Genomic DNA, 17,919 nt, shown 5'->3' with positions numbered 1-17,919 from the left:
TCCCTTTGGTACTCATACGGTAGCTTCTGTCCTCCCTCCAATGCTCACTGTGCGTGAATCAAATACCCAGTGGAGGTCAATGGCCTCATACAGTCCCACTTTGCCTCCATACCAACACTTTGTGATTCTGACTCACATGGTGTTGTCTTTGCTTCAGCACCCTAGGTGGTGCTTCTTCACATTTCGTTCAATATTGGTCAGTGCTAAGACTCTGCTGGAAATAGATGCATTCCAAAATGCACTTCAGCTACTGTAGGGTGACTGCTTCCCTCTCATACCAGGTCATTCGGAAGATTAATTGATGGTGCTTTAGGTCATTCAGGGTTAGGGGCCTTTTTCAGGTGTGGCTTGAAGGCACAGGTATCTGCAAGATGAACTGTGAAGGAGGAGCCTAGCGCTTGACCAAGATGGCCGCGTGAGCTTAGAGCTCCCGAGACCCTCGCGCCCTCCGTCGACTATCCTGTCTCCAATCCTGATGGTATGCATGGCAACGTGTTGCTGAGTTGCCAGGGAGGCGATTGATGCTGCCTGCGGTCGGATCGCCCATCGGGAACCGGACTTATGACTGGCGTAAGATTGCGGCCTAACTCCCGGAGATGTCAGGGGCTGGAGTTGGCAGGATGCCCGACTCCTAGTTGATCGACAACGGCCTGGTGAGGTGTGAACTGTCGGACGGAGGCCCTCGCTCTTTCACTTTCGGTTTCGTTTCCTTTGTCTGCCCGGACACTGTAGTGCTCTGGGTGGCTTTATAACCCCGGGGACGCTCGGTGGGCTATTTTGGCAGAACAAGGCGGACCTGCTCACTCTTTATACCTCTCTCTGAGAGGGGACGGTCTTCACTGCATTGGACTGCCTGGAGTCCATTATGTCGGGCAAGGCAGAAGGTGATCGGCTGAAGACTAAGTCAACCAGGCGGGGAACGTATTCCCAAGTCAACAGTATGGACCGCTACGCCCTCCTGAAGACATCGCCGAGTGGATCGAGCCAGGCGCCGGATGCCCAGAAGGAGGACTCGCCTGGGACACCGGAGCTCTCCCTGCAGGATGTCATGGGCGCGCTTGATGGGATGCAGACCTCGATGGGGAGGCAATTCGAGGCCCTGGCGCATAAGGTGGATGCCATCCTGGTGGATGTCAACTTGATCCGCTCGGACCTGGGCAAGACAAACGAACGCGTTAAGGACCTGGACCACAAGACCACGGGCCTCACTGATGAGGTTGCGGATCTGCAGAACGAGGTCCGGAAGCTGAGGGCCGAGAGTGACCTCGCCGCCCGCCGGCTGGAGGACTTCGAGAGCCGGTCCAGGCGCAACAACGTGCGCGTCATCGGGGTCCCGGAGTCCTCAGATGAGGCTTCGGTGGACCTGCTGGTGGAAGATTTGGTCCTCAATCATCTGAAGCCTAAGGGCCTTGGAAAGTTTTTTGCGGTGGAAAGGGCCCATAGAGTGCCGGGCGGACGGCCCAAGGCGGGTGCCCCGCCGCGGCCGATTGTCGCCCGGCTCTTTCATTTTCGAGATCGGGACGCTATCCTGCAAGCTTCGAGGGTGACGGGCCCAGTCCCCTTCCAGAATGCGTCGGTGAATTTTTATCCGGACTTCACCCAGCAGGTGCAGAGACAGAGACAGAGCTTCCTGGGGGTGAAGCGAAGACTTCGGGAACGGGACCTAAAATATGCCATGCTTTTCCCCGCCAGACTACGGGTGGTGCATGAAGATCGGACATTCTTTTTTGACTCTCCTGTTATGGCCGACGAATGGCTGGACGCTTTGCCCCGGCGACGGACCGGGGACGACACAGCTGAGCATGGAGACAGTGGCCGGGATGGACAGGGCTGATATCTCACAGCCGGCCTGACTTGATTTGACCATATTTGAAGATTTGAACAGTGTGCAGTAACTGTGGAGGGTTGCGGGAGGACGAGGGGTGCTCTTTTCCTCCCTTGGGGTACTTTTTGTAGATTTTTGTTTTTGTAGGGCGACAGGCACACTGCAAGTTGGGGGGGCTTTTTAAGCTGCAGCAGGGGTGCAGGGTGGGGGGAGTTATGGGGAGTTTGAATTTGTTGTTGGGGGGTTTATTTCTGCAAGGCATGATGATTATCCTCAGGGTTGTTCCATGGTGGCGCCTCGGGTGGGGGGTGGGCCTCTTTCCGTTTGAGGATGGGGGGTAGAGGCCTAAGTGTTATAAGCTGGAATGTTAATGGTTTGGGGGATCGCATTAAGAGGGGGATTGTTTTGCAATTTCTGAAACGCTCAATGCCAGACGTTGTACTGCTGCAGGAGACGCATCTCATAGGCAATACGTGCTATGCCCTAAATAGGAAGGGGTATAAATTCATTGCACACTCGGGATTCTCTTCTGGGTCCAGGGGTGTGGGCATCCTCGTTAGAGCATCACTGCCTTTTGAGGTGGACTCCACCATTGTTGACGATAGGGGGAGGTTTGTGGCGGTGGCGGGGCGGTGGGAAGGAAGGACTTTGGTTTTGGTTTCGGTTTATGTCCCGCCGGCCCTGCAGGCCGCCACATTTGCTGAATTGGGCAGGGCTTTGCTGACTCTCCCGGGGGGCATGCTGGTAGTGGGAGGGGATTTCAACGCTGTGGGCTCCGGACTGCTGGATAGATACCCGCCCAGGGACACAGGGGGGGCTCAGAAATGGCTTCCAGACCTCCTGGACACATTTGGCCTGATAGACTGCTGGAGGCTCCGGCACCCCACACAGAGTCAATACACGTTTCACTCCGGGGCGCATGGTAGCCTCTCCAGGATTGACTACCTGCTCACTCTGGCCGCACATGCCTCGTTGATATCCGAGGCGAGGCACATGGCACGTGGTATCTCTGATCACTCGCCAGTGTGGATCCGGCTGGATCTCGGTCGGGAGGGAGGAGGGAGGGTGGCCCGCATTAACCCATGGTATTTCCGAGACCCCAAGATGCGCAGTGCCCTGGTAAAGAAGGTAGATAATTACTTTAAGGACAATCTGGGAACCGTGGACTCGGCGATCTCGCTGTGGGAAGCTTTTAAGACCGTGCTTCGGGGGGAGGCCCTCTCCCTGGTGGTGACTGCCAAGAATCGGAGGGATTGCGAAGTGCGGCAAGTGGAGGAGGAGATTGCGGCCCTTGAGGGGGATATGGAGGAGGAGGTCACAGAGTCCTCATTGCATGAGCTTTGCTTGAAGCAGGCGGAGTATAGGGACCTGGTGACGGAAGCCGCCAAGACCCTTAGCAGGGAACAACAGGGCCGTCTGTATGATGTTGGAGATAAGGCAGGGAAACTCCTGGTGTGGCTGGACAGGAAGAAACGGGTCAATAGGGTGGTGCCAGAGTTGATTGGAGAGGGGGGAGAGGCGATTGTGGAACCTGAGGGGATTGTGGAGTGTTTCGCGGAGTATTTTCATAGGGTTTATTCCTCTGTGTCGGACAGGCCGCCCGAAGACTCGACTGATCTCCTCCGTGATATCGAGTTGCCCTGCCTCTCTGACATAGATAGGGAAGATTTGGATGGCGACATCACGGTCGATGAGGTGGCGGGGGCGATTCGCGCGTTGAATTCGGGTAAGGCCTCTGGACCGAACGGACTGCCGATCGATCTGTACAAACTGTTCCCGGATAGGGTCGCCCCTCACCTGCGCGCCATGCTTTTGGAGGCGCAGGGAGATGGGATCCTTCCGTTGGATCAGCGGCTGGCTTCGATCGTGGTCATACACAAAGAGGGTAAACCCCGAGATAGATGCGCCTCCTATCGGCCCATTTCACTCCTCAACGCTGAGCCGAAAATTCTGGCCAAACTCCTGGCTACCCGTCTGATTAGGGTACTTGGCGATCTGGTCCACCCGGATCAATCTGGCTTTATCCCGCACCGAAACACAGCATTGAACCTTAGGCGTCTTCATGGCGTCATCGCCAGGGCGGGCACGCTGCGTGAACCGGCTGTTGTGGCATCTCTTGATGCCACGATGGCCTTTGACACGGTGGAGTGGGCATACTTATGGGCCGTGCTGGCCAAGTTTGGTTTCGGTCGCGGGTTTGTGAGTTGGGTCCGGTTGCTGTACGAGGGGCCACTAGCGAATGTTGTGGTGAATGGTCGGGCATCTACTCCGTTTCAGCTTGGTAGGGGTACTCGGCAGGGCTGCCCCCTGTCGCCTCTGTTGTTCGCCCTCGCCCTTGAACCGTTGGCTGCGTGGATACGTTGGCACCCGGATATACGGGGCCTTAGGTGGTCGCCTGATCACGAGGATCGTATTTCGCTTTATGCCGACGATATCCTGTTGTATCTTGCCTCACCGAAGAAGTCACTTATAGTGGTCTGTGATGTACTCGCATCGTTCGGTAGGAACTCGGGGCTTGTGATTAATTGGGGCAAATCGTACTTGTACGTTCTTAGTGGCGAGGTCCCACCGATCCCTAGAACATGTCCGATACAGGTTGCCCAGCAAGGTTTTGTGTATTTGGGGATTTTTATATCCATGGATCCTGTTGTGCGCTATGAGAGGAACCTACTCCCCCCCTTGGCACGCTTGAGGCGAGATGTTGAAGGTTGGCGGAGGCTGCCGCTCTCCCTTGTTGGGCGTGCGGCCCTGTTCAAAATGATGTCCCTTCCCCGCTTCCTCTACGCCCTCCAGAACACCTTGGACTGGGTACCGGCCAAATACTTTCGGGAGGTCGAAGGCCTCCAAAGGACGTTGCTGTGGGATGGGCGGCCGCGAATAGCTATTTCAAAGTTGACGTTCCCATGGTACGATGGGGGCATTGCGCTCCCAGACATCCGACGGTACTATTGGGCCACGCAGCTGAGCGCGATCAACCATGGGTTTTACGGCCCTGCCCTTAGCCCTGGGTATGCCATGGATAGGTGGCTGCTGCGCGGAGGCAACTACTACAGGGCGTTGTATTTGCGGTCCCTAGACTCGTCCCTCACGGGGCCCACAGGTGTGGCGGTGCGCGTATGGAAGATGGCGACCGACTCGCTGGGCTGGAAGGATAGGCTCACCCTCGCTACCCCATTGTTTGAATCGGAAAGGTTGGGAAGACTCTGGCACACGAAGGGCTTTGATAAGTGGGACCTGATAGGTATATCCAAGGTAGGAGATGTGCTGCATAAGGGGAGGGTAAAGTCCTTCGAGGAGTTGCAGACTGAGTTTGAGCTAGGGCCTTCTGAGTATTTTAGGTATATCCAGCTGCGTCACGCCCTCCGATCAGTCCTTGTGGAGGGTGAGAAGGTGCCGGAGTCCTCTCCCCTTGAGGACCGAGTCCTTGATGGTCATATGCCCGAGAGCACGATTTCGCTCATATATAAGAAGTTGATAAACGTCCGGGCAGACTTGCTATTGGGGCTGAGAGAACAGTGGACCAGGGATGGCCTCGAGTTGGATAACGAGGACTGGCAGTCAGCGGTTTCTTCGCCTAAGGAGGTTGCGATCCCGTCGCGTCTGAGGCTGGTGCAGCTTAAAATACTGCACCGGGTGTATGTTACGGGGCCAAGGCTGGTCCACATGGGATTCTCGGAGGACGGCCTGTGTAGAAGGGGATGTGGTATGGTGGGTACTTTCCTGCACATCATCTGGGAATGTGGCGTCATTGTGGAGTTCTGGAGGAGAGTCCATGCAGTTATGGGGGAGGTGACGGGCATTGTGGTACAGCCGGAGGCGCGGTGCTGCCTCCTGAACGTCTGGGGGCCCACTGATCTCGATGAGGCGCAGACCCAATGGGTGACTCTGGGTAACATGGTAGCAAAAAGGGATATCGCGCGATTATGGGGCTCCTCGGGACCCCCTACACTGACCGCGTGGAAGGAGAACATGGATTGGAGCATGTTTAGGGAGAAGACGGTCTACTGCTCTAGAGGTCGCCCCCGGAAGTGGCATGCCATCTGGGGGCGGTGGAACCAATACAGGGGGGGAATATGTCTTGCCCCGGATCTGGAACCTCCCGAGGAACAGCTTTCCCCCTGACCTATCTTCCAGCACAGTTTGGTTTTGGTAACTGTTCTGGGCCTCTGCTGTTCCCCTTCTTCCTCCGCACACAGTCTTATACTTAGTAGATGAGTGGGGTCCTGCCTCCCCTGGAGGCTCTCGCCATGGGATTTCAATGTTTCTGCCTTGCTGGGGTTTGTTGTGTGTTTTTTCTGTGTTTACTTAAAATTGGACCTTTGCATTACTCATCGTACTGTATCGGGGACACATTACTGTATCTAACCTGCAATGCTGCCGAACCTTCGGGCTGTCGGCTGAATAGCTGTGTCCTGAATTTCGAAATAAAGGTTTTCAAAAAAAAAAAAAACAAAAAAAAAAAAAGATGAACTGTGAACCAATTCTCTAAAATATAAACAGAGTGGACTTTGGCTTAACCAAAAAGAGTATTACCCCATCACTTCATGTTATTGGCTGCTTGACCTATCATTCTGCCTTTAAGTGCTCCTACTTGAGTGCATGACACACTATGTAACATCTGAAAAGTACATTCCATCATCATGCTGATTGTCACTTTCAGTCACTTCTATATACATTCTATATAAAAAGAAATCAATTTCTGCTACTTTTTGCCCAGCACTGACAAAGCCAATACAGTAGGTTTTAATGTGATAAACAGCATTTGTGCCTGCAACACATGTATACAGCATTTAGGAATGATTGTGTTTACATGTGTTGCCACATTTAAGCCATACCCATTGGCTTTGACCATGCTAGTTTTAATTGTGACAGCCAATGTCCCCCTCTCCCCGTAAACACTCCCACCCCACGACACTACTCCACCCCAATACAGAGATGCTTCTGTGCTTCTTACCATCTGGTCAAAAATGTTCCCAAACGAGAGAAGTGTCACCCCTGCAAGCGTATGTGGATGATTGGGTGTGGTATAACGGAGAGGGGGTGGGGTCTATGAAACCTTGCTAGGGCTCACCCGAAGGAGACAGTTTCTACTGTCAAAGAACATGCACAACTTTTCGTCCTTTATTCATGTTCCTATTGGTGCTGTCCTTGCCTGTGCGCTTCAGAGACACGGTTTACCTCTTGTACAAAGTAAACACACATAGGGAGTGTTAGAATTGGGGGTCTCTAGTTGGCAGAGGTAGGTACCTTTGTCCAAATAGGGGCCCTTGCTTCTAGTCAGGATAAGGGGATACACTCCTAAAATAACCCCTGCTCACCCCCTTGGTAGCTTGGCACGAGCAGACAGGCTTATCTCATAGGCAGTGTGTAAAGCATTTGTGAACACATACAGTAATACAGTGGAAACACTACAAATGAATACCACACCAGTTTAGTAAAATAAGTAACCTTTATCTAAACGAAAACAAGACCAAACAACAAAAATCCACAATACAGTTATCAAGATAGCCTTAAAAATAGGTTATTCACTCAAATAAAGCTTGAAGCAACATAGAACTCCAGGTCAACACATAACTCCACCTGGAGTTATTACGAAGTCGTAACAGATGAAAATCCCAAAGTACGGCGCCGACCGCGAGGTGCGCGGCATCGGGCCCGGAGTCAAGCAGACCCACAAACAACAGTATCCTGGAATTGATGAAAGCAAAGACGGTGCACGGCGCCTGCGGCGTCTGTTCCTTTATGACCCCAGAGGAGGTGATGCCTCTGTTCCTTACTGCAGCGCAGAGGAGGTCAGATGTCGGTTCCTTACTGTGTCGGGGAGGTGACATCATGAATGGCGGCGAGACGTCGGTTCCTTACGACGGTACGATGTCGATGCAATTCGGGAGTCACCCACGCCGAGGATCGGCTCCGCGTTGATGAAGCACCGGCGTCGTTGAAGTCAGGAATGCAGTGCGAGTCTGGACGGTGCATCGTGGACGCCACGAGCGGTGTCCTCGGCTCCGGTGCAGGCAGCGGCCTCGATGACTGCTTCGGAGTCGGTGCGGCACGGCGTCAGCAGGCGTTCGGCCCACGGTTCAAGTCGGGGCGGTGCGTCGTGCTCTTCACGAGCGGTGCCCACAGCTTCGGTGCAGGTTACGGCGTCGCTTGCTGGCACCGGTGTTGAAATTTCCTTCTGTAGCAGCTGAAACAGCAAGTCCAGATGCAGAGAGACAGAAGGGATGAAGTCTTTGTGACCCTGAGACTTCAGAACAGGAGGCAAGGTCAGTTTCAGGCCCTTGGAGATCTTCCTCAAGATGACAAAGCAAACAGCAAAGTCCTTTTCTCCTTTCCTTGGCAGCAAGCAGCCATTGCAGGCCAATCCCAGACAACAAACAGCACAGGGGTAGTATTCCTCCTCAGCTTCTCCGGCTCTTCTCCTTGGCAAAGGTTTCTCTTGATTCCCAGAAGTGATCTAAAAGTCTGGGTCTGGGCCCCTCTTGTTATACACAAAAATCCTTTGTTCTCTGAAGGCAGAGAGTGTCTGTACCCAGCCAAATCCAGTTCTGTGGGGCACTTTTCAAGGGCACAACAACCGCCATTGTCAGTGTTAGCCCTGGCTCCAGACACACCACAGGGGGGCTGAGCCGTCATTGTGTAAGGCAGGCACAGTCCTATTCAGGTGAAGGTGCTACTCCTCCCACCACTCCAAATGCAGACCAGGCCTATTCAGCCTAGCCCTGACTCATCAGACTTCTGGAGCCGCTGTCCCTCTCCATCCCCTGTCATCCAAAAGCCAGACATACAATTCACAAACCTAGCAGAGGTACACTGGATTGTTAGGCAAGAAAATACCTACTTTCTAAAAGTGGTATTTTCAAACACAGAATGTAAAAATCACCCTCACTAAAAGATGCACTTTAACATTCTGAGTTCAGCCATACTAAAATTCACTTTTCTATCTTGTTCCCAGGGTCAGTTATGTTTATAAGATGTTATAAACAAACTCCCCATTCTGTCCTATTGGAACAGGTAGCCTTGCAATAGTAAAAAACGAAATTGGCAGTAATTCACTATCAGGACATGCCACACACATCAGGGCATGTCCTACCTTTAACATACAATGCACTCTGCCCGGAGGGCTACCTTGGGCCTACCTTAGGGGTGACTAATATGTAGAAAAGGGAGGGTTTAAGGACTGGCAAGTGTGTGCACCTGCCAAGTCAACATGGCAGTCCCAGACTGCACACAGACTCTGCAATGGCAGGCCAGAGTTACATTTTACAAGCTGTTTCTGTAGGTGGCACAATCAGTGCTGCAGCCCACTAGCAGCATTTGATTTACAGGCCCTGGGCACACACAGTGCACTATACTAGGGTGTGACAAGTAAATCAAATATACCAATCATGGAATCACTAATCCATAACAATAATTTATAAAGGGGGCACTTGCACTTTGGCACTGGACAGCAGTTGCAAAGTGCCCAAAGCATCTAGACTAGCAAAACGGAGTCCATCACACCGCAAAAACACAGGAGGCAAAAGCAAACAAATGGAAGGGAGACCCATGCTAATGGTGCCAGGTCTAACAGGGAGACTCTTGGCAGAGAAGTCCTATCCTCCAAGGTATAATGTAAACGAGTAGGTCTTAGCAGGACAATCAGTTACACTGCCTCAGTGACAACGTGTGCAGAAGAAGCCACTGCTGCACCTCCCTTCAATTGCCCACAATGCCATATGTCCAGTAGCAGGATTATTGGATAAAAAAACTTTCTAGATCAAATAAACATTTGGCTTGTGTTGCCAGCTTTTCCTTTTCCTAGCAAGCCAGAGATAGATGTAAACCAACTTTTAAAATCCCTTGTGCTACTGGAGATCCACAAAGTCAGAGATGCAGAACAGCGTGACATTTGTGGAAAGTTCTCTTGAGGTAGAAATGTCCCTAAAATACTGGCCAGCTATTAGATACAGGTTCTTGATAATTTAATCCCCAATCAGTCCTGCAGATAAAGCAACTTCAGATTTCCACCCCCAATGACTAACCTTACGCAAAGATGCTACTAGTTTCTTAAAGTGCTAACTTTAACTAGGAGCGAGTGTTCACAAGTAACTTGGAGTGGACCACTGTACTCAAGAGGTTAATACAGGGCAAGAGGCAGACAAGTAAAAAGGTCTGTATCGAAAACTCTGTATGACCTTTGATTCATTGACTTTATCTGGAAAATGTAATATTAATAATGTACATTTGCTGTTATCTTTCAAAGGTTATAAATTTCCTAGCATCCTATCTTAACCTGGCCACTAATTGCGATCACCTGCCACTCACTAACGCTGTAAACATATTTTGGCAATGGAACTCTTTGGTGTGAAACACAGGTGAGTGTTTTTTTATTATCTTTCTTTTATGATGCAAAACATTGCAACTAAGTATATATTACAAACCATGAAAGCTTTCAAAGCAACTGTAAAAAGAAAAACAAATTATAAAGAAATCGTTTCTAATAAATTCTAAACTTAACAATCGGGTGATAGTGTCATCTTCTAAACAAATTTGGGATACAGAGCTATTACTGTTCAGTAAAAACATCAAACATTATATTTTTAGAAAACTTTAGTAATAGATTCTGAGAGGGGCAGCAATGCTCCATACTACATCATTTGATGGTGATTGATGCAGAGTTGTAAAGGGCAAACTGCTGCCTGAAAACAGGTTTCCTGGCGCTAGTAGGTGGAAAGGTGAGTCTTAATCCTACAAAAGCCAAGTCAAGTTATAAAATCCCACAAAACTTTAGGTCATCGGTTCTTAGCCTTTTGACTTCTGTGGATCCTCGACAAATCACTACTGGAAGCGGAGGATCACAGCGTAAGTAACTTCTTGGATATGAAACCAAAAGCAATACACAATAATACAGAAACAAATATACACCAAAAAAAAAACTTCTTAAATATTTTATTTAACTCAAATATTTTATATATACATTTATATAAACTAACAAACTAACTTTGGCAAATCAGGGACATGAAGGAAATATGGAAGATCAGGAAATTATATAGCTTTCAACATGTGACTGAATAGCACATTGTTAAAGGACTGTATGCCTTTTACAGCTGTAAAGCGAACAACCTGTTATAAAAAAGAAAAGGTCCGGTAATATGTACGTAGGTCAGGAAATCACAGACCTCCCTCTAAAGCAGTCATTTTTAACCAACACATTTTGAGTCTTGGTTGTCAAGAAGCTCAAATAAAACTAGCCTCCTTTCTACCTTCTAAGAAAAAATTAAATGAAGATAACATGAACTTGAAAACGGAAAAACAAAGTGATTGGATGGATATTGCAATTAAAGAAATGTTTACTAATATAGAAAAAGATTGAGTTTTATAAAGTTCCAGAGATCCAACATATTGTTTACTTTACAAGTCATAGAAGTATAATCAAGAGCCTACATGTCTGCTGGGTCCAGGGCCGGCTCTAGGACGGTGCGATAGGTGCCACCGCACCGGGCGCTGACTTGGGGCGTCATTTTAGCAAGGATATTAACATTTTAAAAGCACCTGCTGCTGCATTCCTGGACTCTAGAAATTTTCAGACATCAATTAAAATGTCAAGATAACTCAAGTAATTAAGTGTCTTCCTGGAAAGAGAGGAAGGTTTGTCTAGTTTGAAGTTTGAACTCATCCTAAGGTAATGCAGAGGGTTAAAATGCCCGCTGCTAAGAACATATACCATGCAGATCACAAAGTGCATATAATCTAAATAGGTCAGTGGGTTACTGCTTCTGTAAAAGAGCTCTTTTTGTGACTTGTAGTTTATAAGACAAAATCCTAATATAGCACATTGAGCTATTAACTGTCATCCTAGGGCTGCATGCAAACTGCAAGGTATATGTTAGAGCTATATATTTTTGGGACAGTCTTTCATTAGCCTACTCTTCCCAATAGCGTTCTTTTGGGTAGAAAACAATTCTTATTATTAAAGAGAACTCTTAACATTGGTGTTACGTTTTAAATTCGGAATTTGTGCTTTTCCAGAATATGAACTCTTAAACTATATTGCCTACCAGTATCGATGACATGTCTCTCCGACACTACACCTTGTAGTCCTGTCTGATGTAACATTTCCTATACTCTGATTTACACACATTTGATTGTCTCTGTGCAATGTGTGTGTGATGTAAAGTGCTCTGACATCTTACACTGGTATGACTGGTGCTCTACAACTAAAAGAATCTGAGAGACAGTAGTTATGGAGACTTGAGGGGCACTGTTAAAGGGTACTAGTGAGGGAATCCCTGGCAGAGGTGGCCATTGGGGGGGCACCAACAAACATTGTTGCACAGGGCGCCACCAGTGTTAAAGCCGGCCCTGGCTGGGTCTTCAGAAAAGTGTACCCAGAGATATATTTTTGGATGTGAATTACAATTATTCCAGAGATGGCGTATGACCAAAATTGGTGCATTAAACATGATCTCTTTGTTACAGCTGACATGGTCTCCTAAACTGTTGCATTTTATCAGCTGTCTTGTGAATAATTAAAGTCAGTCTTCAAGAAAAGCACTATATCATCTGCACAAAATTTAACAGGCAAAATAGCTACAATAAAGAGGTAATATATTTTCTGCTTTACAGATAATTCTGCGGAACAGTCAATAAATAAAGCAAATAAAATTAGTGGCATCAGTCAACCTTGCTGGGTTTCCTAGTCACAGATATTTTGCCAGCCTCTGTATTTATAACATCGTTTGAGTCTGTAAATAGAGGCCATCAATCTTGTAAACTGGGGACGAAAATTAAATTACAAACCAAAATATCTAGGTTCCGAGGTTGAAATCCTTTTTAGCATTCAGGAAAATGCATGTAGCCAGTTTCATTGAAGTCATGAACAAATCAATGGCCTCTGACAGTTGTATGATGGTACAACGCATGCCATAACAACTGTCACATGGCCCATGGGGACATTGTCGTCTTCTCTATAAGTTAGCATGAGCACGCTGCAGACCGTCCGCTGCTTTGAGCACGTTACTACACAAGTTTTTTCTGCAAATGCCTCTTTTGCCACTTTCACATGAGAACCTACCGCTGTGTTCATACTCTGCAGGTTCCTGGGATTCAGTCTGAACATTGTGAGCAAGGTCGATCAACAATGCCCCTTGTTATTCTGTTCTGGTCAGGCCCTAGTACCCAGACAAAACATACCGATGCAACTGTAGTTTGGGAACACATACTTTGGTCTTATTGGAATGCACAAATACGTAGCACACACTTGGAGAGGAACCTTTCCAGGGAGAAGAGCAAGACCGCACCTATGATGTAGATCTACCATCTATAGACTGAGGTACGGGGTCTGCAGATAACGCCCAGAGATTTTCTAAGATATAATCATTCTGCTTCTATAAAAGGGAGGGAGATTAAGCTACACTGTCTTTACATAATGACAGCTCCTTTCATGATTTACAGACTATTTGCTATGCTGACCATATTTGTGTTATGCATTTTCCGGTTTATTGTGGCATGTAAACAGCATATTAGAGCACATTAGTTAAAATAAATATTTTAAACTGGTTTGTGTCTCTGTCAGATCTTATTGTGGACAAGTACAAGAGTGTGAAAGAAAGGGTGTCTTGCAGCCGTGCTTCCTGAGAGAGTCGTGAGTGTTGTGTTCTGGGGTGTCTAACCACTTGTTTCTCTGTAAGTGAGTAGGAGAGCAAGTGAGACACCATAGCTAGTCGGTCCTGGGCTCATGGGTACGAAGGTGGTAGGAAGAATCAGTCCCTATGCACTAAAGTCCCATAATCCTACGCATAGTTCTGTGTTTGTGCAGAATCCCTGCAACAAGGCACCCAAAGTTTGGTCTGGTACTTATACACAGGACCCCTAAGTAGTGCTTGTGCTTGTCCACGATACACTCTCTCCAGTTCCCGGAGACTTCTGTGGTGGGGGAGCGTTGCCTCCTGCATTTGTAGGGTACACATATTTCCGTGGGGTTTTCAAGCTTGAAGTTTAAAAGGTTTATAGACCCCTTTTTGCGCTACCTTTATATTGATTCTTTTCGCTTTTACATGGCACAACCGGTCGCTCTCTTGGCACATAGCCAGGCGGCGGTTACAAATTATTTGACTCAGCACAGGGTCTCCAATGCGGGGGCTACCTTTAATTACATGGTGAAAGCGGATCCAGCATACCGCTTCGAAGTATTTTATTCTTGGGTTCCATTTACAGCGGTTGATGCTGATGATACATTTTTTCAGACTTGCACGGCTGCTGCTCCTCCGGCAGCATATCGTCCTTATGTGTTGAAGTTCCGTTGACGTCCTGGTAGCATACCCTTTGGTTTAATGGCACCCTTCCTCACCCTTCCTCACCCTGTCTCTTTTGTTCAAATGGGCCCCTTGTCTATCGATAGAGCTACTTGCCCTGTTTTGGCCGGTTTTACACCACATTCCAATTATCTCAATGTTACCATTGTGGAGCTACGTTTGCTATATACACAACTAGTTTACCTACATAGACATGTCATATAGTTTATGTCTTGGGCACTTTTGGTAGCTCCGGCTGGAGCTGCTCCTCCGGCACCAGTGCAAGGCGGAGGACTTGTGATTAGTCCCGTCATGATTAACTCGGTGATGGGAAAACGTTCTCAGAATCGTGAGGACTTACCGTTTTGGAATGCACAAAAAATTGAGTAGCTTGAGGCCGTTTTTCCACATACATTTCCTGTTGAAAAAACAGAAAGCTTACGATGTGTTTGCCGAGTGGTCTGGTTCCTCCTTTAGCGGACTGCAACACCTGAGGGACGGTGTCTACTTCAGTGCATACACTGTGCTTTGGAACTCCCTCCATGAGCGTTCTGCCGGGCATTCTGCAGCGGGTACAGCCCTCAATTTGGGGATGAAGTTAGTGGGCATGTTTACTATGGTCTCTGATATGATTCTGGCCAACATTAAAAGTGAAGCTGTTTGCTTGCAGGTGTGCCAACGACCGGTGGCGGATGCTGATCGGGAGCAACAGTTGCCAATTATTATTGCGGATGTGTATACATCCTTATGCCGCAATCATTTGGGGGTCCGACCATTTACACAGACACAAGGTAAACCCCCTCCAGACAAGGAGGGACGTCCAGTCTTTTAAAAAAAAAAAAAGACATGGAATAAGAATTTGCTGAAGCAACAGCAGAAGCCTGTTTCTCGTGCTGGTTCTCCTCCACCCGACGCTTCTGAACGTTGATATGATTTAATTGATCGCTCTAAAATTAAGACACCCGAAAGGTTGCAGGTTCCTGATCCTCGTTCTCTTCCGTCCTATCAGGAATTGTCGGATCAACAATTCGGAGGAAGAGGGGACAGGATCGCAGACCAGGTGAGATCCGCACTGCCAGTTTAAAAAAAAAAAAAAATTTTAAAACATTTTTATTGTCCTTCTACATAAGTTGGTACTGATTACAGAAATCTGAAATTATAGGTGTGTACAGAGTACATAGTTGTGTCAGTACTTAAATCTTAAATAACGCCCTTATCAATTTTGCATCGTATGACCACAGTAATAACTTTCCCAGAACAGCTCTGATCATGTACATTATTCGCTCAGCTTTGGTTCTGACTCTTCAGATGGCGGTGTACACATATTCCCTCTAAATGCATTCCACTTCCCCCACACGTGTCCATTTCTTGGGGCACCCTCTACGGACATAGACCACTTTCTCTGCCACCATTGCGCTATCCATATCACTACACCACTGTCGATGTGTGGGAACGGCCTGCGCTCCCCAGTGTTGAGCTATGTTCCTTTTAGCCAGCATCATGCTTAAAGTCGCCGAATCTCAAGCCGCATAATTAAGATCCGTCGGCTCCTAGATGTTGAGGAGACATCTCTTGGGTTCTAGGAGGACACTAGGTCCACCTGTGAGATTGTATCCATGACAGCCTCCCAGTAATGTGTAATTCTGGGGCATTCCCACAATGTGTGGTAGAAAGTGCCTGGCGTCCCGCAACCCCGCAGACACAGTGGTGTGTCAGTTCTTCCGATTTTATAATTGTCATCCTTTTGTAGTAGGTTCGGTGCAGTATTTTTGAGTTGCACTAGTTTTAGTTTGGAGGGTATTGCCACATCGCGTGGGGACGCGAGCACCTCCTGCCAGTCTGTTTCATCCAGCTCCCCTAGCTCGGCCTGCCATTTCTCACGAAGAGTTTTTGTGGGGTCTTGTTGGTTATTTACAATTTTACGATATGTCAGGGAAATGGCTTTTTCAGTCATGTGGTCTGTCAACAGTCTGTCCTCCAGCGGTGAGGTCTCCGGGTGAACAGTGCCTGGTGGAACAGCTTTTGTGAGCGCATGTTTGATCTGTAGGTAACGGAATATTTCCGTCAATGCCATCTCATATATGTCTCTTGGAGCTGGGAGAATGCAATGACCTCGCCTTTACTCCACAGGTCCCCCACCCTTAAAATGCCTATGAGGTCCCATCGCCTGAAGCCTTTACTATTGCCTTTACTATTTACTATTGCACAGCCTGCCTAGATGTCGGGTGTCCCAAAGTGGTGTGTGTTGTGTTAAGACCCCCTTCCCAGCCAAGTGCACGGAGTGCAGTGAACCATATGTGTACGGTGTGTGCAGTTGGTCCCAATAGTGTACTTATGCGGGATTTATTATATAGTGCTCCCAGAACACCCTCTGCACCGAGTATGTCTATCCATTCGAAGCACCGGTTCTTCTTGTGGGGCGTGCAGCCACTGATTTATCACAATGAGCTGCGAGGCACAGTAGTATGTTTTGATATTTGGTAGGGCGATTCCACCGTGATACCAGCCCCTCACCAATTTCTGCATGGCTATGCGGGCAGGTTTTCCATCGCAGAGGAGATGACTTACTTCTGCGCCGATCGCTCTGAAGTAGGAGTGAGGAACCGGAAATTGAGTGTTTTGCAGGGAGTATAGGAACCTGGGGAGTGCCATCATTTTGAACAGGACAGCTCGTCCCAATAGTGTCCGTGGTAGGGAGTGCCAATGTTTAACGTCACGGCGGAGTCTTTTTATGGGCTCTAAAAGATTTTTCTCGACAAATTGCGTGGGTTGGGAAGTAATGTATAGTTCTAGATATTTTAACCCTCCGTCTGCGATCTCTATCATGCAGTCTCGCGGTAGTCGCGGAGGTGAGCCATTAAGCACATAAAGAACAGACTTGGCCCAGTTGATAGTATATCCTGAGACTCTACCATATGATGCGCAGATATCCAAAAGCCCGATAATTGATCGGCTAGGCGATACCATATATAGTAAAACATCGTCTGCATATAAGGAGATGCGATCCGCCCATCCCTCCGTCCACTTAAGCCCACATATTATCGGATCCCTCCTTACCCAGGCCGCCAACGGCTCCAATACCAGGGCAAACAGGAGTGGAGATAATGGACAGCCTTGTCTTGTCCCGCGACCTAAAGGAAAATCGGCAGAAACACGCCCATTTACCAACACATGTGCCAGAGGCTTTGTGTATAGGAGTTGGACCCAGGCACAAAATTTGGGAGCGGAGCCCAGATGTTGTAGGACTTCAAAAAGGGAGGGCCATTCGACTAGATCGAAGGCCATACGTGCGTCCAAGGAGAGTATGAAAGCCTCTTCCTGGATAGTGGGAATGCGGGCCATCGCACTGCCAGTTTGACGTAAAAGTCAAGCAGGAGGAACCACCTCAATATCGAGCCCCTTTTCAGAAGAAAAATGTTGCCGCTTTGACTGCAAAGTATGCTTCAGACAGTGATAACCCCCCTCGTCGACAGGAGTTGGGCGGTAACCCTCCAAGACAGCGTGGCGGAGGTTACCATAGTACGACAGACACTCCACCAGCATCTGGAGGCAAAAGCGACAGACACTTATTATAGTTGAAACAGCTGACACCCATGTAGCTCCCCCTGATAGGCTTTATGAAGGGAGCCTCCAAATTGAAATGGATACTAAACGCACTGTCAAGGCAGTCTTTTGGGACAATTTAACTTCTTATTATATATTGTTGGCAGAGGTTGATTGGCCTCCTCCTTTGTCCTCGCTTCCTCTAGGGGTGAGGGGTTTATTCTACCATCTTTTTCGCAATATGTCCCAGATAAGACTAAAAATGTTTACGCTTCG

At 48.3% G+C, this 17,919-nt stretch overlaps 1 protein-coding gene across 1 annotated transcript in view; it reads right to left on the bottom strand.

Moving 5' to 3' along the window:
• Nucleotides 1–17,919, bottom strand: part of RB1 (RB transcriptional corepressor 1) — a 1,278,597-nt gene that overhangs the window by 972,765 nt on the left and 287,913 nt on the right. The window lies entirely within an intron of this gene.

Source organism: Triturus cristatus, chromosome 8, assembly GCF_964204655.1.
Source record: "Triturus cristatus chromosome 8, aTriCri1.1, whole genome shotgun sequence".
Taxonomy (NCBI): domain Eukaryota; kingdom Metazoa; phylum Chordata; class Amphibia; order Caudata; family Salamandridae; genus Triturus; species Triturus cristatus.
The sequence above is the reverse complement of the archived record's forward strand: the minus strand, read 5'-3'. Positions and strand labels throughout refer to the sequence as shown.